A 24,674-nucleotide genomic window follows, 5' to 3' on the forward strand; every position below is an offset into this window, starting at 1 on the left:
GTTATTAGATGTTGAACAATGAATTATTATTGCTATTTTACTAAATGTTATTTTCTTTTTTTTATTGGATTTTATTAAAAGCAAGTAACATTCCATACAATCAAGTAAAACTTAATAACACTAAGTTCTACTAAACGTTATTTTCTGTATTTCTCTGTCGATGAACTCAATTTGAAAGATTCATTGGTAACAGAACATATAGTGAATGTGCAAAATGACTGAAAATGCAGCTAACAAGTGGCATTTACCGATACCATTTTAACAAATTTTACTGTCTGCAGTCAATCACTGAGCACCCCAGTAATGTATAATACACGTGTAACCTTAAAACGCAGACTTCAGGAAATCACTGTGCAGGAGGCAACAGCGGGCAGGCGGGTGCATGTGAATGTTTACTGATGGACACGCTGATATTTTGCAGTGAGCATGCGTCAAATTAAAAGAGAAACAGCACGCAAAGATGTCATGTCAGCCACACCATTTGCGTCTCCTAGTCTGTTGTTATTTTTGTTAAGTTTAAAATTACAATGATTTCATTCACCACTGTCGAACAAAGTAGAAATGATAATTGCCAAAAGGGCAGCAAAGCAAGTGTACACACAGATCACACAAAATCCCTAGGTGAGTACTCGGAGGCTGCATACACCAGCTGGCAGATGTCCTGACAGACGTCTTGAAAAACTTCTCTGCACCAGTCTGGGTATCCTTCATGCATCAAATCCACAACCAGTCCAAAAAAAAAAAAAAAATAGTGACATCTCATTCCTAAATGACTATTGCCCTATAGCACTCACATCCATTACAATATGAATATTATTAATGATACATTTTATTTATATATCACCTTTATCACCAAGTGCTTCAAGGGGCTGGTCATCACCCACATGAAAACACAACTCCCCGCATCACATAAACCCTGTCCTTCCATGTCTCATTTGGACAAGAAAAACAACTAGGCCAGAATGCTGTCGATTTACTTCAGTTCATCATTCAATATCATCATCACTCATAACCTGATAGAAAAGTTAGAAGAACTGATATTGGGCTTCAGTTCTTCTATTTGCAACTGGATTTTGTAACACATCTGACTGCAAGTCCAACAGAGAGTGCAGAGACCATCACTGGGACTTTCTCCCTTGTAGATGTGTTCACAAAGCTCTGGATCTATAAGGCCCCCAGAACTGTGGAATATCTCTCCCACAATCTCTTTTCCCTGATCTGTCTGGCAGAAGGTAGCAGAGTCTGCGAACCAACATTGCCAAACTAAACAACAGCTTCTTACCAAACGCAGGGAAGAACCAGAACAATGTTACCCTCTGTTCCTTGCGTCTTCCCCTTATGATAGACTCTTATCTAGTTAATATTCTGTTTTTCAATTCCTTTTCATTCCTTGTCCATTGTACACCTCCTATCATTATAATTGTGTTTTTCAATATGATTTTAATTTGTACAGGTATTTCTCCTTTATATAAAATTACCCACCCCGTTGTATGGTCAAAATTATTGTTTAAATATTATACTGTGGCCACTGAAACTTAAAATTACATACCACTGTATAAAGTACCAGTCAAACATTTTAGAAAACCTCAGTTTTTTATAGAATGCACAGTTTTAATGTCTTTATGTTTCATGAAATCAAGGCATTGAACAAATAAACAATGGCAAATAAAAAAATATGTCAAGGAATTAAATGTACAAAAATTTTATTCAATTTTTTGATTCATCAAAGTATCACCTTTTGCTGATATAACTGCCAAATTGCGGTAACCCTTATGATTCAGAATGCCAGTCACTCTGTGCAACTCGCCAACTCTGCCTCCAACAAAAGAAGCACAGACCATTTTCTCCTCCATGTTTGACAGCTGGTGTCACACAATGAGGAACCATCCTTTCACAGGCTCAATGGTGTACAAACACCCTGTGCGATGAACCCAAGATTTCAACCTTTAATTCATTGGTCCCTAAGACTTTCTTCCAGTCTGCAGTAGTCCACAACAGGTATTTCAAGGCCCTATTGTGTCCTTTAAGGAATGGCTTTCTTACTACCACTCATCCTGTTAAACCTGCAGCACAAAGTCTCCTCTTCACAGTAGAAACTGAGACTTGTGTTTTTCAATCACTGTTAAGCTGTGCTTGAAGCTGTTGTGCTGTGAGGTGCCTATCACGCAAGCTGGAGACCTCAGAAACTTAACTTCTGATTGGGTTGTGACTGAGACTGCCAGATCTCTTCCTATCAGAGTCTCTACCCGTTTCAATTTGTCTTTGGATTGTCTAAGACTCCTTATTCACAGACACTGATTTTTTTTTTTGCAATTTTTCTAAATGAAAGGCTTGCGCTTCTAAGGGTAATAACGATCTGTCTCATTTCATTTGTTAATTACAGTTTCCTTGCTTTATCACTGGAATTTACAACTTTCTATAGTATAATAGTCCAAGTAGTACTTCAGATGGTGTAGTAACACAGTCTGTTCCAACGCTACTTTAAGGCAAACAGAGGGTTTTTAAGTAATCAAAAGAAGTTAGAACACCTGTGCAAATTGTTTGCTTCAACTTGCAAGGCTTAATTTACTTTAATTTCTGTAGAACATCTGCAGGTTGAAACCTATTAGTTGTTCTCTGATGAAGGCCCATTTGTAATATTCCGCACTTTCCTTTTTTCAGTTTTAGCTAACCCAAACTTTAAATTATTATTATTATCTGGCAGTTTACAGCTTACCTTTTCACCATTTTAGGTCATTCATTGCATTTCAACTGATTAAATTTGAAGAAAAACTGAGGGGTTCTAAAACTTTTGACCGGCAGTGTGTGCACACATTGTATTTCAATAAGATCAACTCGACATAATTTGATTGAATAGACATTATTTTGTGTTTTAAGTCACATATTGATACAGTATTTTCTGATGAACAAAATGCTACCGTAATTATGTTGCTAGATTTCAGCACAGCGTTTGACATTGTTGACCATTCTTTCCTGTTATATACCCTGGAAACTTACTCTGGGCTCTAATAGCATATCACAATTTAAAAAAAAAAAAATCATTCAAAGTTAATAAAATTGTAGAAATAAACATAGTATGACACGGTTTTAAGCTGAAAAAATAAGTGGAACAGCATAAACATGCATCATAAATTAACCAAATTTAAATCTAAATAATTATAGCTACATTTACACTTTTTTCCTGATTACAAAGAGTGCAAAAGGTCCCTATTTTACAATAGAATTGCTATTTATAATGAAAGTAAGATTGTTACTTCTAAATTGATACTAAAAATGTACTTTTTGTTTTAGAACTGGAATTTTAAAATGTTTTTATTATGTAACATTCAACAACACATTCTTCTCAAGGTCTTTGCTAGAAATGCCATCCTATCAACAGTTTTTGGCCTAGTGCTGCCCTGTGGCATGTGACCACTTTTCTCCTTGTACTAAATGCCCTTTCAGTGGATGAAATTGTGACAAGGATCATCACTAGTTCAAAATAATTAATTTACTATAACATGTAGCAAGCAATTCAAACCATGTCCTGTTTGGATGTTAGGCTTAGATTCAAATGATGTTCGATGTTTGATTTTGTAAGCTTCGATTCAACTAACTGCTATGGGAAATAGAAGGCTTATGTTGCTAACAAGCATGGTGTTGTCTCCATTTAAATCTACCAATAGCAAAAAGTATTCTGTCCATTGGTTCATCTCTAGTCCTGAGATCACATTTATCCCCCACTGTTAGTAGTCATACAAATATAACACAATTGTGTCAAGGCCCATGACAAGAGAGCCTCCATTTAAGCTACTGTAATTATTTGCCCGGATTGATTACCTGGGAAGTAAAAAGTCTGAAGGCATCCGTTTTTCAGTTCTAGTTGATATAGTTAATAGTGAGACTTGCTGTTTACAGTACGGCTCTGTGCTCTGGTCTGACAAGTCAATCGCTGGGGGAAGTAAAAATGCAGCATTACTTATTTCATTCATAGCCCTGACACTACACTATACACAGTGTTCTGGTATACACATTTGGCTAAAAATTGTGTGGCTCACTATCTTGTACCTTGGGCTCAAAGTTCAGTTTTACTTTCTGTAGTGGTTGCATGTCTTTTATTATGTTGTATTCTAGTTTTTGCTGTTTTGGTCATAAACAGTGCCAGCAGAAAATGATGCTTTAATCAACAGCTCTTTGTAGGTCATGTTCTTTGATGTTTTGAGCCAAGCTCTCCTGTTGCACTTGTTAAGTATCATGTGCTTTCTAGAAACTTCTTCATATTCATGAACATGAGCACTTTATAAGTATTTTAAAAAGGTTTTTGGTAGTGCCACCTTTAGCCACCACATCACAACAACATAATCTGCAAGCATTATTTCTTGGATATATTCAGAAATTCTAAAACCAAGCCAATTCCAAATAACTGAGGATCCTCCTTTTTGTAAAGCTAACAGGCATCAGTTCTGTTTGTTTCTACTTCCTCTGTCACCCTTAATTTGCTTTACTTTGAAGCTAGTCTTCATAATACAATTTGTTTGCTATTCTAGGAAGGAAGGTATTTACTAGTTTATTCAACATTCTCTACACTGCACAAGCTGAGGCAAACAAGAAAGTGCTGTTATGAGAGCATGAGACTGGTGCGCGGCAAGATGAAAGTACTCTCAAAGCTTTAGAGTACATGTGCCCTGCACTGCCACTCCATGCACAGATTTTCAATCCATTCTGGTATTGTGTTACTCAAAAAGAAAACAAATTGTGCTCCAAACAGAGTTTATACACATGTAAAACCATCATCACTTGATTCAACCACTTACCTTCATAAAACCTTATTTTTGATAATGCACTTTGTTTAGTGATATAATTTACAAACCTTGCACAATTCCATCAATTTAAAGACCCATAATTGTATTCTGTGTAGATATAAAAAGTAATCAACTGCCCTAGTATTTTCAGTCTTATCCTAAAGTGTAAAGAGGAAGCACATTATTAGAGAGGAAGCACATTATAAAAAAGGAAGCACATTATTAGAGAGGAGGAGGCATGAGGTGTTAAGAGTGAGATCAAGGAGCAGGATATGAAGCAACAATTCAAAGGAGACAGAAGAAAGTGATGATCAGGACAGGCATCTGATCCGGACTCATTGGTGGAATGGCGATGGCTGTCAGATTCTGGTGCAGGGTCATACAAGATCTAGCAATGGCGATGGCTGGCAGATTCTGGTGTAGGATCATGCAAGATCTAAGAATAAAGGAATGTGTCACTATGGATTAAGATGAGTGTTTCATTTCCCTTAGGAGGTCACAAAAGACACAGACATGCAGAAGTCATTTCGTGATGCTCACTGTTTAATACTGCACCATTTATACTTGCTACTGTAACTGATGTCAGAATTTACCATTATCCTTGCATTCAAGCAACATAAAACTAAACCAGACTTCTTGTTGCTGTTTCTAAAGACTGCATATATTTGTAAATATCTGTTTTGTTGCTTTGTAAGGTAGGGGTTGCCCTGAACAGAAGTTTGTAAAATTATTTGGTTTTATAGAGGCACATTGCTGATGTGTTTTGTTTATTTTATTCTACTGTCGATACAATTTTAATCCCCAGTCTTTCAATATGTTATTAGTGTTCATGGTTGAATAGGGTTGTGCAATCTCTTCTTTACTCATGGATCTTGTGCAACACTATAATCTACATCAGCCAGAGCAGAGTGTCACAACTGTAATTGAACAAAGAAAAAAAATATATATATTCATTGCATTCGTAGTCTGAGTCCCGACCTGAATTGTGTGGGTGGTTACCTACCAGGTAATGCTTGTGGTTGTTCTGCCATTCGGCAAACATCTGCCACGGTGTCCTCTTCAGTTGCGAGAAGCAGATGATGGAATGTTGCATAGTTTACTGTCAAATAATGCAAAGAGTATGCGACACGTGTTTCGCCCTCATTTGGGCTCATCAGGTGTACACACTGTACTGCTCCCCTCTCAGGTGAAACACGTGTCGCATACTCTTTGCATTATTTGACAGTAAACTATGCAATATTTTATATTTTATATATATATTGTGGAGGATTGCCGGCTTTCCAGTCCGGCCCTCACCCCCAGGCCGCTAGGAGGAGCCCTCCGGACAGCATATTGGTGCCCCGAGTTCCAGCAGGGCCTCATGGACTTTGTAGTTTCTATACACAGCCCTGCTGGATACCTTGGGGACCACCGGGAGTCGCTGTAAGGGGGCTAGTGGGCTCTTGTATGCCCTATAACCCGGGAGTGCGTCAGCATCACGTGTCCGGAAGAAACGACGTGCTCCCGGGATGAAGAAGAGGACTATTTACCCTGACCCGGAAGGAAATGGACTTGTGGGTTGTGCTTGGAACCACTTCCGGGTCAGGAGCTAAAAAAGGATTGTGGGAAGCCCAGAACACTGAGCTGAGCTGGGAGGTAGGGTGGCGACGTGTCTGGGCGAGGAGGATTGTTAGTTATAGTTATAGTTATTGAGTCTTGATTGTGTTAATGAGTGTGGGGAGGAGAGTGCTTGGTGCACTGTGTTATAATAAAACAAAGATTTATTATACTTTCACCTGGTCATCAGAGTGGTACCTGAGGGTTCGAGAGGTGGCTCCACGACGACACACACGCACACACATACACACACAAGGTGAGACACAAAAGTAACCGTACTGGGCTTGAGGCTTTCCTAAAAAACCGTCCCCTCCTACACACCCTCTAAAACCACTGACCAACTAGGTATATCCTGTGAATAGCCCAGTCAGTATTTGCACAACAATCACTACACGAGTTGCTGTGATAATGTCAGGTGAAGAAAAAAAAAAACTCTCACAAATTTTCTCTTTTTCCGTAAAGCAGTTTTTGACTGACAAAAACATTCCTGTCCTCAATCATCCTCCCTATTATCCTGATTTAGCTCCCTGTGATTTTTACCATTTTTCCCCATGTACAACGCGCGTTGCGATTGTATAGGAAGTGTTTAGGGCACGTTTTCTGCGAAATGCCCTTCTGTTTTTGTTGCATGATGAAAGTTTTTCTTTCTTCCGTCGCAAGCGAGCGCGCGAGAGAGACAAAGAGAGAGAGAGAGCGCAAGAGAGAGCGCACACACTAGCGAGAGAGAGAGATAGAGAGAGCGCACGAGAGAGAGAGCACAAGCGAGAGAGAGCGCACGCACCAGCGAGAGAGAGAGAGAGAGAGCAAGAGAGAGCACACGCACCAGCGAGAGAGAGAGAGAGAGCAAGCGGGAGAGCCCAAGCAGAAGAAGTAAACATTACAGAAAAAATTTCCTCATGTATGACGCGCACCCGATTTTCTAATGCTGATTTTCGGGAAAAAATGTGCACGTGGTACACTCGTAAATACGGTACTTGTTCTCGAAAATCAAGTGACCTGAAGGGAACATATTTTTCTTCAATGGATGAAGTGAAGACAAAAACGGTAAGCCTGTTGAAGAGTGTCAAGCAAAGAAGACTTCCAGCATTGTTTCAATCAATGGAAGATAAATATGGAGCAGTGTAGAGATCAATTCATCAATAACTACATATTTTTTACCAATCTGGTTAATTTTGTGTCTCACCTCGTATATGCTAGCTGTGTTGCCTGGCTTCACCTGGGAAATTTCCCAAGACACTGAGCCAATGCTGGATAATCAGATGTACCAGAAGTACCATGTAACTAAGCACTTTTCTGTATACAAAATGTGTTGACATTCCAATGCCGAATATTACGAGTTTACTGGAGCTCTTTACTCCTGAATATGTTACATACAATTGCCCATTAGTAAAACATTCCTGCTGTAGATCAGTTCTTGCTTTTCTTAGGGACTGACCTTGGCTTTTGTTAATGGTTATTGGAAAACAGTTTTGCATAAAGCTGTATTCTTTTTAATTCAAACAGGTCATTAAAAGGGATGAGCAGTACTATAGTATTATTATTATTGCTTTATCCTGCCAGAGAATGATGTTCTAACACTCAATTATGGTTTATTTTAACTCATTTCATATATCACTGACATTTACAGACTGAAAATGTATATGGCCCATGCAATGAACTGAACGTTTTAAGCACTGTACACAAAAGAACAGGTGAAAAATATAATATCGTGCACCCCAGTCTATGTTATGGTTGTGGGGTACCCTTTTACTGCGCTGCAAAAAAGCATTTAAACTGACCAAGGCATGCCATCACTCCTGACTTGTGTTGTACCCAGGGCTTAAAAGAGAACCAGTATACTGTACCAGCACTTTCCTATTTTTGCTTTGCTACCTGTACAGTAACAGCACATCACAGTCTCACTTGAGTTCTGTGTAATGCTACATGTACTTTACCATTATGAGGGAACCCCCAAGCATGCTCAGCAATTCATGGGGAACAACCCCACTCTCCACTGCTCAGATTTTTAAGCATTTTAAACTGTATCGTGAGAAGTAAGAAGCTGCATGTACCCAAAGATGCCATTTCATCTTCTGCTTCTCTCTCCATCTCTTTTTGCTATTAGCAAAGCAACACCTGCTTTCAATGGCACACTGCCTGACATACACTAGAGCAGGGGTAGTCAACCTTTTTATACCTACCGCCCACTTTTGTATCTCTGTTAGTAGTAAAATTTTCTAACCGCCCACCGGTTCCACAGTAATGGTGATTTATAAAGTAGGGAAGTAACTTTACTTTATAAAATTTATAAAGCAGAGTTACAGCAACTTAAAGCATATAATAATAATTACTTACAAAGTACTTTATGTCGGATTTTCGCTAAGTTTGGCAGAATAAATCTTTATAAAACAACTTACTATAGTTAAATTAGTCGATTAGTATGTAATCGCAGCACTGTTTGGTTGCTCCTCTACCACCCACCATGAAAGCTGGAACACCCACTAGTGGGCGGTAGGGACCACGTTGACTACCACTGCACTAGAGCTTTAAAGCATACCCACCACATCTTCTTTGACCTTCGCCAAACTTTCATCCTTGAACTTTGGTTTGGTTAGATTTTGAGACATTTTCTTTTTCTATTAAAGGGGTTGTTTATACCCCTAAATATTGAATTATCAATATTTCATTTTGTGGCAAATAATTATTGCCCTAGATGTACAATGTAAGACAGACGGAGTGAGTCAGTTAGTCAAACTTTGCATTTTATATAAACTTTTTTTGTAGAGTTTAGATGAATTGTTTAAGCTCATCTTTGGATGGTCCTGAAAAGGTTATTTCATTTGTCACCTCCAGAGCTCTCTACTTTCAACTACCCTGGGGAAGCACTGGCTATTTTATTCCTGGATGCCTCTCTTTCTCTTTCTTCTTCCTGTATACCATTATCCCCAGACCTTCTGAGACATCAAGAGTATTTATCAGTCATTCCACCCAATCAAAGTGTTCTTCCTCCCTTACTAATATGATAACACACATATCTTACTAATATGATAACACACATATCCTCTCTTCTCTCTCTTGGAGCCTTACTGGGCCCTACTCATGTCACACGTCGACCATTTCTGCCTGAAATAACTTGAACACCTACCACAAGATAGCTGAAGAATTAAACTCTTGATCATCATAATAAGTGCCCAGCGTTAGATATAAACACACACACACACACACACACACACACATACATACATATGCCCCACAAATTCCCAGAATTGATCAATAACAAGTGAGTAGGGTGGAAGTAGGGTGAAGTTATTGAATGTGCAGTTAGGTCTTTTATGCCTAAAGTCTGGTTATTAATCAGTTCACCAAAAGGCATTGTGCCATACTGAACCAGTGCGTATTTCAAGCTTCTACTTTATAATCGTGTAGGAGACAATTTTCTCCAGCCCACCAGGGCAGATTTTCAAGTGACTGATGATGACGTTTTTGACATTGACTGAATTGTTCATAAAGAGTTTGTTCCCCGTGAACACTGTTAATCAGTGACATTACACTTAAGAAGTGAGGCATCTATGGGAAAGCATCCAGCGAAAAAGCAGTGGTGCATACAAAACTGCACTTTGTACTGTGACAGTGCATCTGCAGACACAACATTATCAAAGAGTTTTTGATCAAAACTGTGCATCGCACCTTCCGTATTCACATTCTCCATATCTAACTTCCCGTGACTTCTTATTGATTTCATAATTAAAATTGAGACTAAAAGGGAAGATTTATTACAATGGAAGAAACATTGCAAAAAAAGCTGGAGGCTTAGAAATGGTAACAAAAGAGGAGTACTGGAAATGTTAACATTATGGGAGAAGTGCTAGGGATAAATGTATTGTATACAATTAATAATAAAATTATATAAAATATTAATTTCACAACAAAAAAGGAACACATGCTAATTTTTACGTGATTTACAAGCAAAGCATACCCTCAAAAAAAAAAAAAAAAAAAAAAAAAAAAGCACACATATATAAATTTTTAAATTCTCATTGTCACACAAGTTCTCTCCAAGTAATATGTCCAACTTTGAAGCCACAAACCATGGGACAAGGACAGCTGGAGTGTTTGTTTGTGAGCAGCTTCCTCAAACCTCCACTCTCTACCTTCTCCTTCCATCTCCTCCTTTTGTCTATCTCATCAAAATGACTGTAAGTCTCAAAATGAAGTCCTATTTGATGAATCACATGGTGCTATAGGAGACGTGCTGTGGCTAGAGTCACCCAGCTAGTGATGCTAATCTGGGACCTCATGTATAAACGGTGTGTACGCACAGAAATGTTGCATACGAATGTTTCCACGCTCAAATCGCGATGTATAAAACCTGAACTTGGCGTAAAGCCACACACATTTACACGGTACCTCATACCCTGGCGTACGTAAGTTCTCCGATCGGTTCTGCAGATTTGCGGCACCCAGCGTCAAAGCAGTGCTACTGTTCCTGTGTGGTTACCCTTTCTTTCTTAGATCTGCATTCCTGATGCGGCTTTATAAATACACTGAAACTAACTGCATATTGTTTATTAGTGTAATGCATCTGATTGTAATTAACCTGTAACAATACAATGGTCCAGGGAATAGCCATAGTATTCCAAATACCATAACTGCTTTAGCGTTGTTATTCTCACTGCACCTTCTTTTTCTTCTTTCAGCTGCTCCCGTTAAGGGTTGCCACAGCAGATCACTTTTTTCCATATTACTCTCACTGCACCACTTGGGAGTATTTATATCACTGTATCCGAGTTTGAAATCACAGCAGCAGCTGATCGGAAAGAGAATTATCAGTATACAGCAACAAGCACACGTTGCCTCAGACATGGCAAAATGCTTCAAAGCCTTTCCTGTACTGACCTCGCGGTTCAGAAACAGTTTCATCCCAAGAACTATAAACGCACTCAATCAGTCCATCAAGTGCTCCATGTTGAACTGTTTGTACTTATAAGTACAATTACCTCACTGTAAACTTGCGATACAGTTATAATATTGCACAACCTGAGCCACTTTATAAAGCGTGTATTTACATATGATGACGATATCATTTTTAAGATGAAATGCAGCAAAATATGTTGATTATATAATACAGATAAAACTTTAACTTCATTTAAATAATCTATATTGTTATTAATTTAACATGTGAGGACACGGTGCCACAACGCTGCCTAGTTCACGGATTATTCTATACCTCGTGCTTTATTCTTGCTGGGCTGGCGCAACACTGGTAGGATAGCTAGATAGAATAATTAAACATGTAGTACGAAGATATTTCAATGTTCCTTAAACGTTTTGAAGAATCGTCGTTCTAAGCTTACAGATGCCTTAACATCTATTACAGAGCTGATTGTGTGGCGATTGGGTATTTGGAGAAAGAAAAGTAAGGACAAGAATTGGAGGTTAGTATGTTTGAAAGAGACAGTACTGCTGCGATAAATTATTTCATTAAAGGTCGCGCATGGCGCAGCAAGCATCTTGCGTCAGACATGAACAAGCACTGCGCCACCATGTTCCCATGTTTAATAACATGCTTTCATTCCTATCATCATGACAAAGATATTCTGTATACATCTCAGTGTTTTAATTATTCAGAGAGCTGTAATATTACGAATGTAATGGATTCTGTGTCCTGTTGGAGAAAGAGAAAGCCCGTTTAAGAAGCAGGTAGTGATTCACACACATAGAGCACATAGAAGATCAAATACAGAACAAAGCATTTAACGTGCTACTTTAGTTACGATGGGATTTGAGAAACTAGTAAATTAAATGATTTTAAGATGAAGTTTATGATGTCCTACTTTAATGACAAAATAAACTATGTGATTAAAGTGGAAATTTCGAGATTAAAGTTGACATTTCGTGCTTTTTTCCCCACTGTGTGCCTGTTATTTTTCTCTGTACCCTAATAAGCTTTCATACGACACTCAGACGGTGGGCTACGACTCGCCTTTTCACAGCCACTTTGATATGTGACTTCTTTTTTATTTCGGGCACTGTGCGACTTTGTGAACTTGAGCTTTCGAGTTTCTCTGACACTCTGTCACTTGATCAACTTTCTTTTGTCGTTCATATCACTGTTTAAACCAACAAATAGTACGTTTTTCTTTGCCTCCACTTGGTATTTGTTGAAATTCTTCTATTTTCCCCTTGTCTTTTCGCAGAAGTCTGAGTTTAAGGGCTATTTATATTGATTTGCATATTCATAGAGGCGTAATTCTGGGAGGAGTTAGGGCGGGACAGAAGGCGTGTGCACGTGCATTACTTTTCACGCTGATCGGGATTTATGTAGCGGAAGAACATGGAAGTTTGCATACGCACAGATTCCTGCATCTGGATTTTTCTGTGCGTACGCACATTCCCGCTTTTGTGCTTATGCCATGTTATAGTGTGAGTTCTACGCACGGCGTTATACATGAGGCCCCTGATCTTTTGTATTGTAGACTTTGAGTTTATCATCTTTAAATTGGTTCCTCTGACCACCCTAAAAAATGATCTTAACCTTAAAGAGAATATTAAAGGAAAAGTTTATAAAGTTAGGAAATTAAAAAAGAAACTCAATTAGGGAATGTGCAGGATTTCCCAGTTTGATTCAGGTCTTTTCTCCCCAAAAGGAGTTTTGTGGTTTGTGAAGGCTCTATGAAGTATGTTTTATGCAACTTTCAGCTTGCCTATCTGTGTTACACTCTACAAAGATGCAGTAAAGAGAATGTCATAATGGCAGAACCCACATAAAGAGAGAGGTATGTTTTAAGTGTTGTAGCCAAGCCTACACTTTGATTAAATGGGAAAAGTAATGGTTTGTCATGTAGGTTGAAAGTCTGATCTAGTAAATGGGGTCTGTGTATAATTTATGTAAACAGTTCGGAATAAGGAAGTTTACTGTGTTAAGAGTTTCAGACTAGGAAGAATGTAATTAAATTGCCTTAATACTAGGTGGTGAACTATGTTCATTCACCCAATTTTTAGTTACACATTTTCTGCTTCTTAATGGATTCATAAACAGTATTAGACTGTAATAATATGTTTGAAGATGGAACCTCTCCATCACTATTGTCAGTCGACCTCTTAAGGACACAGAGGCTGCTTTTGCATCCTTGGGTAAAAAACTGTTAGTTGCAAATATTCTCTTTGATGATTGTTGGGTTAAAAACAAAATATAAAAAAAAGAATGGCAATTTAAACACAGACTGCTGCACAGAAATACAAACAATCAACACCGCAGTGATCACTAGTGAACTGATCTTTATTAAGAGCTATAAAAAAATAAATGAATAAATGCACTCATAGAGTAAATAATGTGTGACAAAAAAAAAAAAAAAAAGATGGCAACAGTATACACATAACAGGAACAGATTTCAACCACAATGCGATCTTCAAACTTTCTTGAAGGCAGAAAAAAAAATGCAGAATTCAGAGTGGAGATTTTGTAGAGACATAAACAAAGGTATGCAGATTTGACATGAAGTAACTCTGTGTTTATAGAATTATTGAATCACAGATTGCATATGCTCATATTTTAGAAGACCCTCATATATACAAGATCAATCACAAGCAGTCAGGAATTGGTACTTAAAGGTTTTATTCCATGTATGTAATTAATTTTAGGATCTTTAAAGATAAACATGTTTAACGTGTTCCTAAACATCTATTTATTTTACTAATGTCAACTAAAAGTGAGATTTGTATTTTGATTATGATTTTTAATAACAAGGAGTAAATACGATGAAAGTATGGTTTGTTGACTTCAATATGTGGCCTGATCATTTTCTGATACTCTTCTATGTCCACAAACAGATGAGTTTATCAGATTAAAAAAGAAATAAAATATATTACTGTACAATTTGAATACAAAAAACAGATTTTTGGAAAAGTATGAAAGATTATTGTACTTAACTCTTAGATAAAAACTCACTCTTGGAATTAAAAATGAAAATGATGATGTTTCAATTTCTATTGGTTAGAAAGGATACCTCAAGCTTTGTAAGTGCAGATTTTTTTTTTATTTTATTTAAATGATTTTTACCACAGCCATGACACTCTGAAATAAAAAAGTAGACTTTTTTAAGTCTGGTTGATAAAAAAATAAAAAGTAGATTTTTTTGTAAATCTGGTTTTCAAATGCTAGTATGTGGTGATGTACATAGAAAAAAATGTTTCAGACAGGGACTCTGGAATAAGCTAGGCTAACTCAAAGCACTCCTTTACAAAGTTGCATTTTCACATTAAAAAGTTGAGAAATTAATTTATGGTAGGCATTAAGTGTACTGTTTCACTTTTCGACTAGAAAATGGTAGTGGGAGGAAGATGGATGGATTTCAATGCCCGCCCTGACAGAGAAAAGGCTAAGGGAAGCTTACACCCCATGCAATTTAATAGCTTGGCAACATCTGCTGCAAGGGATTGCCAGATTAAAAGAAAGCAGACCGAATGCCCATTTAAACCCTGTTATGGCCAGAATCAGAAGACACAGAACAGCATTTGTCCGCATGTTATTCAAGAAATGAAGACTTTTAATGCTGCTTACTAAAATTTGCTATGGTTTACAACTTGATGAAAGCTCAGTTAACACCCTCCTGCCAAACTGACAACTTCTTCAGCAATATTTTTAAAAATTCAGTGGTGCAGAACAGAAACCGACATGCAAGGACAAGACATGCTAATAGTGTCAATTTTTAGACCTGATAAATATTAAAAGGAAACCCATCACATATTTTAGATGGTTTAGTTTAACTTTCTTTTCTTCTGATCACTAATTCTGAACAATAATTGCAAGAATTGCAATGTTAAATCTGAGAATAAGTGGCAACTGACTTGGAAAAATTACTGAAACTAAGTTCTCCCAGAAGAAATGGGCTGGTACTAATTGCCTACAAATTACCCAATATTAGCAATTGCGTTATACCCTAAATTGTTCTCAGAAGAAACTATCTACTTCCTAAAAAGGAAACACTTCTTCTTTCTATTTGGTTTCTTTTCCTCATTCAACATATTTTTTACATAATATGTGCAAACACACACAATTAGCTAAATGTGCACCAATCTGTAAATTCATTCTAAAAATCCAGTTCTTAAGGAAGATAACTTTTAACTTCATTACACCAACTGGCAATTTAGCACAACAAAGAGGAACTACACCGTTAATGATTTGTACAGATTTATCTCAAACTAGTCTTGCTCTGATAGTCATCCTAGAAATTGTGCAACACTCACTAGCGTAGTAGTCATCTAACAGACGATTAATCAGTGACAGGTACACATAAATGAAATACAATAAAATGTCTGATGCAATATTTCTTTACAGTAGTTTTTTAGTAAATTGTTTACAGCAAATTATTGGATGGAAAGTTCTGGATCAATTAAACAGGGAAACAAATTCTCAACTTCCATATTAACCATTTCTCCTAACCAGGATATGATCTTCCATCCATCCATCCTTTATCCAAGGGTCACGGGGGCCCGCTGGAGCCAAACCCAGCCAGCATCGGGCACAAGGCAGGAACAAACCCCGGGCAGGGTGCCAGCCCACCGCAGGGCACACACACACTCACCAAGCACACACTAGGGACAATGATGTCTATGAATCACAGACTTCAAGCAGTCATTGCATGCAAGGGATATGTGGCAAAGTGCTAAATATGACTGCTTTAATAAGCCTACCATTGCTATGTCCCAAACAGTATGGTTCCCTGAAACTGAGACCATGTAGAAAAAGTGTTGTAATTTCAACATGGTGTGACCGAAATGCATGCAAATACCCTTAAATTGAAGTCTACAATGTGCATTTTAATCACATCTGAATTGGTTGACTTGTAGTTTAAATGGTGGAACAGATAAAGCAACATAGAATATATAAAGCAATATAGTAGATATACAGTATATCCATCCATTCATTATCCAACCCGCTATATCCTAATACAGGGTCACGGAGGTCTGCTGGAGCCAATCCCATCCAACACAGGGCGCAAGGCAGGAACAAACCCCAGGGGCCACCGCAGGGCACAAACACACACCCACACACCAAGGACAATTTAGGAATACCAATGCACCTAACCTGCATGTCTTTGGACTGTGGGAGGAAACCGGAGCACCCGGAGGAAACCCACACAGACATGGGGAGAACATGCAAACTCCACACAGGGAGGACCTGAGAAGCGAACCCAGGTCTCCTTACTGCAAGGCAGCAGCGCTACCACTGCGCCACCGTGCCACCCTACAAAAATATATCTAAGATAATAAAAACTAGCAACTACTGAATTTAGAACTAAACAGCTTGGCAATGGCTTTTTATTATTTGAAACCCGTATTGATGTCAATTATAACATTGGATGCTACCGTAAATACTCGCATACAAGTCAGGTCTTGAAACCCAAAAAAATCGATAATAAAATTAGACCCTAACTTATATGCCCGTTCAAAAATGCAACACTTAAATTTATTTTTTTTTTTTTTTACATCTTCTTGCCTCCTCCAATCTCACACCAGCTTCTCAAACGCATCAAATGTTGTTGCAGCAGCGCAGTTACCAATTTCATCGCTACAACGACGTTTAATTTAAAATGAGCACCACCGTGCCACCCAATCTTGTAATTGTTCCAATATAAAACACAAAGCCTCCTTTAAAAAAAAACAAAAACAAAACTCACACATATTTTCAATTAATGTCTATTTTATAACAAGATTATTACAATACATCTTTACCGAGTGCAGACACAAATGCTGAGGTAAAATGCAGGTATAGGTTATACTAGTTCTAAATACATAATTAGTACATATAAAGATACAGATTTTTTTTAAACACACAGAAACCAAAGCAGAAACTGATTAACATAAATGTAAATTAACAATATATGTCTGTTAATTAATTGAGGAACTATGAACAATGGACAACAACGGAGATGAAAACTGTTAAAAAGAAAGTCAAAGTCAGATACAGTCATAGTCCTGCAAACTTGAGCCATTTAGGCACCTACCTGGGCATTCTAGAATATTAATGATGAATATTATAGAAAAACAATATAAAGCACTTGTTTAATAAAACAAAAAAAAAACACTTGTACATATCATAGAATAAAATGCTTACAAACATCCAGACTAACCAAAACTTAACATTGGGCTGTTGTCACACTACACAACTTTCCCAGTAATTTTCAGTCACAGCCATCATCTACTGTGGCGAGTCATGGCCCACACCCATGAGTTCCAGTCATGAACAGTGACATGCTCAGTGACTCTCCACAACAAACTTGATTTTGTCTTAAATTGTATGAGAGCAGACAAGAAAGAAGCACTCAGCTGGAAGTACAATGCATAGAATGCAATGCAAAGAAAAAGGGGCTTGACTGTTTGATGGCTCATGAGTGTGAAAGAAAGGAAACAAACAAAAACATGCCAAGACTTCAGCCAAGTTCCCCACACCTAGAAATCATTTGTATATTCACCAGTACTCTCAGGAAGTATATTAACTGGTTGTCAAAATGCAGCAAACTTGCACTACTCTGGAAATGTGAAACTGAGCTGAAAGGTCATAAGGGAGTCATGTAATAAACCATCCCTTGCGACTCCTAGTCAGGTAATCAGACATATTCAAGGTAACAAAATTCAGCAACTGGAGTCGTTAATTGTGAGATGCTCTACAACTCAAGGTTCTACAGGTGATGTTGGCCTAAATATCCCAAGAAATACCCTGATAGATGCCATTTTAACTGTAGAGAATGTTTTCCATGATGGTTGCAGCTTCCAGCAAAGGAAGAAAAAGCAAATGATAATGTGGTGCTTATGTTTATTTCAGAAGATGTTGACAATACAACACCTAAATGCCAGCAGCAACCACAAGATATCATTCATTATTTCCACTTTATTTACTTATTCAAAAATAGTGTCATATACACCGAAAACACCACAGTACCAGTTTCAACAATAAAATCCCACAACTGTACTTGCATTTATGCATGGAACATCAATAAATCACAAAAACTTACATTTCCTTATATCTGTAGAAAAAGTAATGTTTACAACATTAATGTATTTTATTCCAAACAGAAAACTCCATATTTTTTACAGTAGCAATCAAGAGTAAATTTTGTCTCATGTAATCATAGCCTATCAACACAAACTAAGCTGTCATTCAAACTAAGCTCTTTCATAATTTAACTTTTTTTTTTACTTTACAAGTATGTCAGAGTAAATATTTCTGTATTTAACTAAACCAACCCTGTGCTCAGTATCAAAACAAAGTAATCATTACTGTTATACAGTATACATGTGAAAAAATTAACCCATTCTTCATTTCTGTAGAATCAAACTGAAATGCATGGACTCAAACAGCAAACAAACATCTCTGCATATAATCCTGCTTGTTAAAATCTGTAGAGAAGTGAGGTAGCAATATGGTGAATTTGTTGTTGCTACGGCCTCATAGCTCCACAATCCCTGGCTCAGATCCCACCCAGCTAAGCTGTGTGCAGGAGATTCCACATTGACCACCCTACACCTGCAGGAGTCCTACCTTGTACTTCAAATTACTTCCATGTCCAACAGTTAAAACATTAGAACAATCTAGACGATAACAGGCCATTCAACCCAACAAACCCAACCCAACTACTTGGTAGCTTAATCCTTGTATCTACGGTTCAACGCAAGTTAGGTAGCTTGGCATCTCTAAATTGCCCTGGCATATGCGAAGGTTTGTCTTGTGCAGGCCAGGTACCATACTGATGTTTGCACCTAATGCTAGCACTCTTTTGGAATAAATGAATTTTGAAAAATAAAGCATGATGCTAATTCTTCTAAAATAAAATCAAGTCGAGTTTTGAAAGTCCCTAAAATCCTACTGTCTACCATGCTACTTGGTAGCTTAATCCTCATGTCTACTGTATGGTTCAACGCAAGTTAGGTAGCTTGGCATCTCTAAATTGCCCTGGTATATGTGAAGGTTTGTCTTGAGCTGGCCAGGTACCATACTGAGGTTTACATGCAATGCTAGCACTCTTTCGGAATAACTTAATTTTGAAAAATAAAAGGATGATGCAACAGGGATATAGGAACCAAGAATCCATAATGGATTAGTATGCTAAAAATTATGCACTGTAGGTACAGAAAAGGCTCCCCCAATGGAACACAAAATGAAAATGTTGATGTTCAGGAAAGAATACTGAACTACAGTAATTATAGGCAGTGCTCATTTTATTTTTAAAATAACTGGAAAGCAGCCAGGAAACAACTACAGATAGACAACAAAACATAGCTTTTAATCCTGGAGGGCAGCAGTGTACTGTGTAAGGTTTTATTGATAAATGACAGACAGCTGTTACGCCAAACAATGCCTATTGATGGTTTCTTTTGTGTGCCTATACTTGTATTAGGTCCTCAGTGTACAGTTATCTGTGTTTACAGTGCATGTACACATTTACAGAAGGCTGTTAAATATTTTTGCTCTCTTCACGATTTACAAAGTAAAGGTTACCATCACCTATGCCTTTTCAACATTAGCTAAAATGTGGAATTGAGTATAAACAACTTAATGAAAGGACAGCCAGGCTCCAGCGCCTCCCCAAGTGAAAAGTTACTTCTGTGCATAGTTGAAGTGGCAGCTTAAGGAAGGAAGCTGGACGGACTGACTGGGAGTTGCACTTCTTCCTCGCCCTGTCCATAGTTCTAGGGTGTTGTACTGAGTTAGCCATTATGAAAATCAAACAAAATGACACCTTTTATTGGCTAACTAAAAAGATTACAATATGCAAGCTTTCGAGGCAACTCAGGGCCCTTCTTCAGGCAAAATGCACCTAATAAGTTAGAAGTATAAAGCATAATTAAAAGTGTTAAATTTTGTCCTTAACAAATTGAATTCACTTGAACTGTACAATGATACACAACAAAACTACCAAATGAATGTCTCTTTCTGCTCCCTGTTTGTCTGTTAATTGATTTTTGGTCAAAAGTTAATCGATTTACATGAAAGTGAGATTTTACAAATATTTCTCAGTTGTTTGACACCCTAACAGTAAACAACAAGAGGGGCTCTGGCGTTTTAATCTTTTCTCCGCTTTTAAGACAGAAATCCAACTGTCAGGCAGTGCTTAACCAGTAACTATTTAACATTAAAGATTTATGAGCGTTGGCTATAGTCCATTACATAACACAGAGGAAGTGCAAAGAGAAGACGTCCTACAACTGTGGGCAAATGATAACTTGTCAGCCATCTACTGACTTTTCTAGAAAGAATGTGCTGCACGCTGGATGCTGGCCTTAAACGAGGCAGTGTGGACGCTGTCACCGACTCCGCACGCTAAGCCGTTAACACTCTGGCCATTGTTCCTTTCATGATCCCGTCGTTCTTGACAGACGCCAGGCTACAATGAGATTTGTGAGCCTAATGCAGCCCTTGACATGAAGGCCAATCGTAGTGGTCCAGTAAAAACGTAGCGACAACATGAGATTAAGTGGCCTTTCGTGAACCTGTCACACAACAAACCTCGTGCTGTTCGCGACACTCACAAGTTTACGGACAGAAACGATTTAAACGAGCATCCGCTTTGGCAAGTCGCCTCCCAGAGAGGTGTAAATGACGGAACGGGACCGCGACATCGACCGCCACTGACACAAGCCCCCCCATTTCGCCAAAGCAGGTGAAGTAACTGGAGGGGCACCTCACCGCAGCAGCACCTTCCTCTCCAAGCTAAAACAACTTGGCTGTGAACAGAATGCAGAACGTGTCTAACTCTAGTGTTTACCTTCCTCCTGTTCTTCTTCGTCGTCGTCGTCCTCCTCCTCCTCCTCCTCTCTCAGTGGAGTAAATACTAGAGCCCACTAGCAGACCGACGCTGCGGGCGGGCAGACGTGCTGAAAACACTGCGCCTCAATATACCTTCAGTGCCTACTGTTAGCAAGAAGATCAAAAAGACGGACTCACCTCACAGACGTTTGCCCCCAAGCCTAAATTCGCTACATCCCTGTACATCGGGGTTGTCGTCTTCATCTGCAGTATACAGATACACAAACAAATTAACTTAGGACACTTCCGCCTAACGTGAGTGCGATCGCCCTTTCTGCAGTAGCCACAGCAAAAACGAAAGGCACTGAAACCAGAATGAAGGCAGTCAGGGACCGTGTGCAGTTTCCTGTACTTCGCCTAAAACGGCGAGCGAGGCTCCTCTTTCTTAAAGGGCTGGTGCTTGTGTCAGTGAGCCTGGCTGTGTGCGTGTATTAGGCAGGTGCGGGCTTTGAGTGTCGTTTCAATGTTTTTGAGCCTCACATATAATACAATGATATAACGGTCTGATCAGTTGTAGTATTTGTTTATTGCGTGTAATTTCCGTCTGACACCTATGCGCATACTTCTGACAACGTGTAACTCCTTCGAATTCAACGTTTTCAGTTGACGTACAGTATGCTGTTAGCGACGTAACGTGCCGGTGAGTTAGATAAAAAAAACATGAGAAAATCCAGAGTACTCAGTTTAACTGATGAGATCAGGGCCGCTGCTGGCCAAATGGGTGCCCTAAGCAGAAATTTACTTTTGTGCCCCCTCCCCCAAATATTACGGAAGTAAAAATAATAAAAAAAACACCTACTATAGGGGCCAAAATAGAACTTTATTCAAATAAGGTGTGCTTAGCCTACTCTGCGTTCACCGTAAAATGCAATATATACGTTTATATTTTTGTTTATTTGTATATGTATATTATTAATATTAATTTATTATTATAATATATAAAAACAATTTTTTTGAGCAGCTGGGATGGTGCCCCCCTGGGAGTTGGTGCCCTACGCAGACTGCGTACTCTGCGTATAGGGAGCGGCGGTACTGGATGAGATATTTCGAGTATTGAAACTATTGTGTATGTGCCAATGTTTAACCGTTTGTCAGTTTCGCATCAAGCAGTCGCCAGTACTCGGAGCACATCCCCTTTTCAGTATCAGGAACCTTCCCTGGACGGGACGACAGTCTAGTACACTTAAGGTCAGTTCTATTCTGTAAATCAGAGTCACCGAATTTATCCTCTTATTAATTTAACACTTGATGTTAAAAGTTTGGTCCATTACTGTCTGTTCAGGCAATTCGCGATTCTAAATCAGATTAAGCGGGCTTGAAAATGAGCTATGTCCTTTTATTGTTATATATTGTACAGTATTTGTTTATAATTTTAATCAGTTTATGGCTTGTTATTTTTAGAAGTTCTTTTTGCAGAATTTTAATATAATGCAATGTACTGCTGAAATAATAATCATTTTCTTAACTTACAATACAACTTACAATATCTGACACATCAGGCGCAAGAAAAAAGCCGACGCTTGATGGGACGTCAACCAAAAAAATAATCCATTCATTCATTTAATTAAACTGACGGTGGAGGGCGTTAACACACTGATTTTCAGTGTCCTGTTTAGAGGACAGCTTCTTAAAAATGTTAACAGTAATAGTCCTCTAATTACTTCCATTTATAAACAACTTGCTTGTTTTTTAAAAACATTGCAACATAATGGGTTAATACTGGAGCTTACCCTAAGGCGTCAGGCACAAGGTAGAAAACAACCCTGAAGGGGACGTTGGTCCATTGCAGGACACCCGCGCACATCCATCAGTACGTCCATTTTACAACCCCCTTGTTAAGTTCCGGGGTAGACGGATCGGTGTTTACGCTCACACACATCATATTAAATATTTATTTACTTAGTATGCATTATCGTCTAACCAAACTCAAACGTTTTTTTGCATTTCATATTGTAATGGAAAAAGACTTCAAACAGACATGTGTGGAACATTATCAACATTGTACAGATAAATATTTGGAAATCTGATTTCTCCTTTTAAATACAACAACAGTCCAGCTATAACATAATGTACATGTATTTTTTCCGTGTGATTTTTACTTTTTTTATATTGTATAAATACCCAGTGGTGCAGTGGTAGCGCTGCTGCCTTGCCGTAAGGAAACCAGGGTTCGCATCCTGGGTTGTCCCTGCCTGGGGTTTGCATGTTTTCCCTGTGTTTGCGTGGGTTTCCTGCAGCAGTGCAAAGACATGCAGGTTAGGCTGATTGGCGATACTAAATTGACCCCTGTATGTGTACTCGCACTGCGATGGCCTGGCTTTGTTCCTGCCTTATGCCCAATGCTGGGCAGGGTAGACTCCAGCACACCCCGCTACCCTGTTCAGGATGGTTAGACACTGGCTGACTGTTTAAGTACCCTCTCTAGATAAGCACATATCCGTGTCAAAGACGATACGTCCTTTCACATACCTGCTAGCATGTCAAGGTGACGAGTTCGTGGAAGGAGTTTAATTTTGCATTGAATATGATCAAAATTAAGTACTGTATATAACAAAACATCCATCCATCCATCCATTTTCCAACCCGCTGAATCCGAACACAGGGTCACGGGGTTCTGCTTTGTGCCAATCCCAGCCAACACAGGGCACAAGGCAGGGAACCAATCCCGGGCAGGGTGCCAACCCACCGCAGGACACACACAAACACACCCACACACAAAGCACACACTAGGGCCAATTTAGAATCACTTGTCAAGTATTTCTGGCAGGTGAGCACAAGGATACATTTCATTTCATAACAGGAATTAATTTTACTTATTAATGTCATTTTCTAACCCGCCTAGTCCTGAACATGATCGCGGGGACTCCTGGAACCAATCCCATTTGGTTTAGGGCGCAAGGCTGGAACAAACCCTGGACAGGCTGCCAGTCCATCGCAGGGCGAACACACACACACACACACCCCAACCCCACACTAGGCTAGGGCCGTCATTTCACCTAATCTCCATGTCTTTGGACAGTGGGAGGAAACCAGACCACCCGGAGGAAACCCACGCAGATTTATGCATTTCCAGAAACTGACGCATGTGTGAGATTAACGCTTGCAGATTTGCATCTTCGCTTATTGTGAAACGGACGTACAGCACGCGGCTAGCAGTAACTCCTGACACTGAAGAGGAGCTCGTCGTTTATTGAAAATTGTGATTGTTTTCCAGCTTTTCTTGCTTCTCTTCAGCACAGCTTAAGCGTCCGGAGGAAGTCTTCCGACACGTACGGGGGGAAGGGGGGCGTTAGGCGTGGGAGGTTTCACCCACCAGCTGCCCCTTTTACTCTCCCTGCACCTCTTTGGACGGAGCGCCATCTATAGGTGGATTGTAGAAACTGGCGACCAGAAGCGTCTAGTCGCCGAACTTGTGGCTGCGGTCCCGCAGCTCCAGCCCAGCTGTTAGGCTTCCTGTTATTAACGTATTTCCGAAGAACACGCCTACTCTTATTTTAGTCACATCCAGTTTT

At 38.9% G+C, this 24,674-nt stretch overlaps 1 protein-coding gene across 7 annotated transcripts in view; it reads right to left on the reverse strand.

The window, feature by feature from the left end:
* The window catches only part of mgat5 (alpha-1,6-mannosylglycoprotein 6-beta-N-acetylglucosaminyltransferase), a 262,957-nt gene that overhangs the window by 233,739 nt on the left and 4,544 nt on the right, over nucleotides 1-24,674 (reverse strand). For 4 of the 7 annotated variants that reach the window (XM_028806564.2, XM_028806565.2, XM_028806559.2 and 1 more), the window contains exon 1: nucleotides 21,301-21,535. The exons of 1 other annotated variant lie outside the window; for it this stretch is intronic. The gene's annotated coding sequence lies outside the window, so the exon portion shown is untranslated. 2 more of the 7 variants (XM_051930553.1, XM_028806566.2) reach the window with 1 other exon arrangement.

The sequence above is a fragment of the Erpetoichthys calabaricus genome, chromosome 8 (assembly GCF_900747795.2).
Source record: "Erpetoichthys calabaricus chromosome 8, fErpCal1.3, whole genome shotgun sequence".
NCBI classification, from domain to species: Eukaryota; Metazoa; Chordata; class Cladistia; order Polypteriformes; family Polypteridae; genus Erpetoichthys; species Erpetoichthys calabaricus.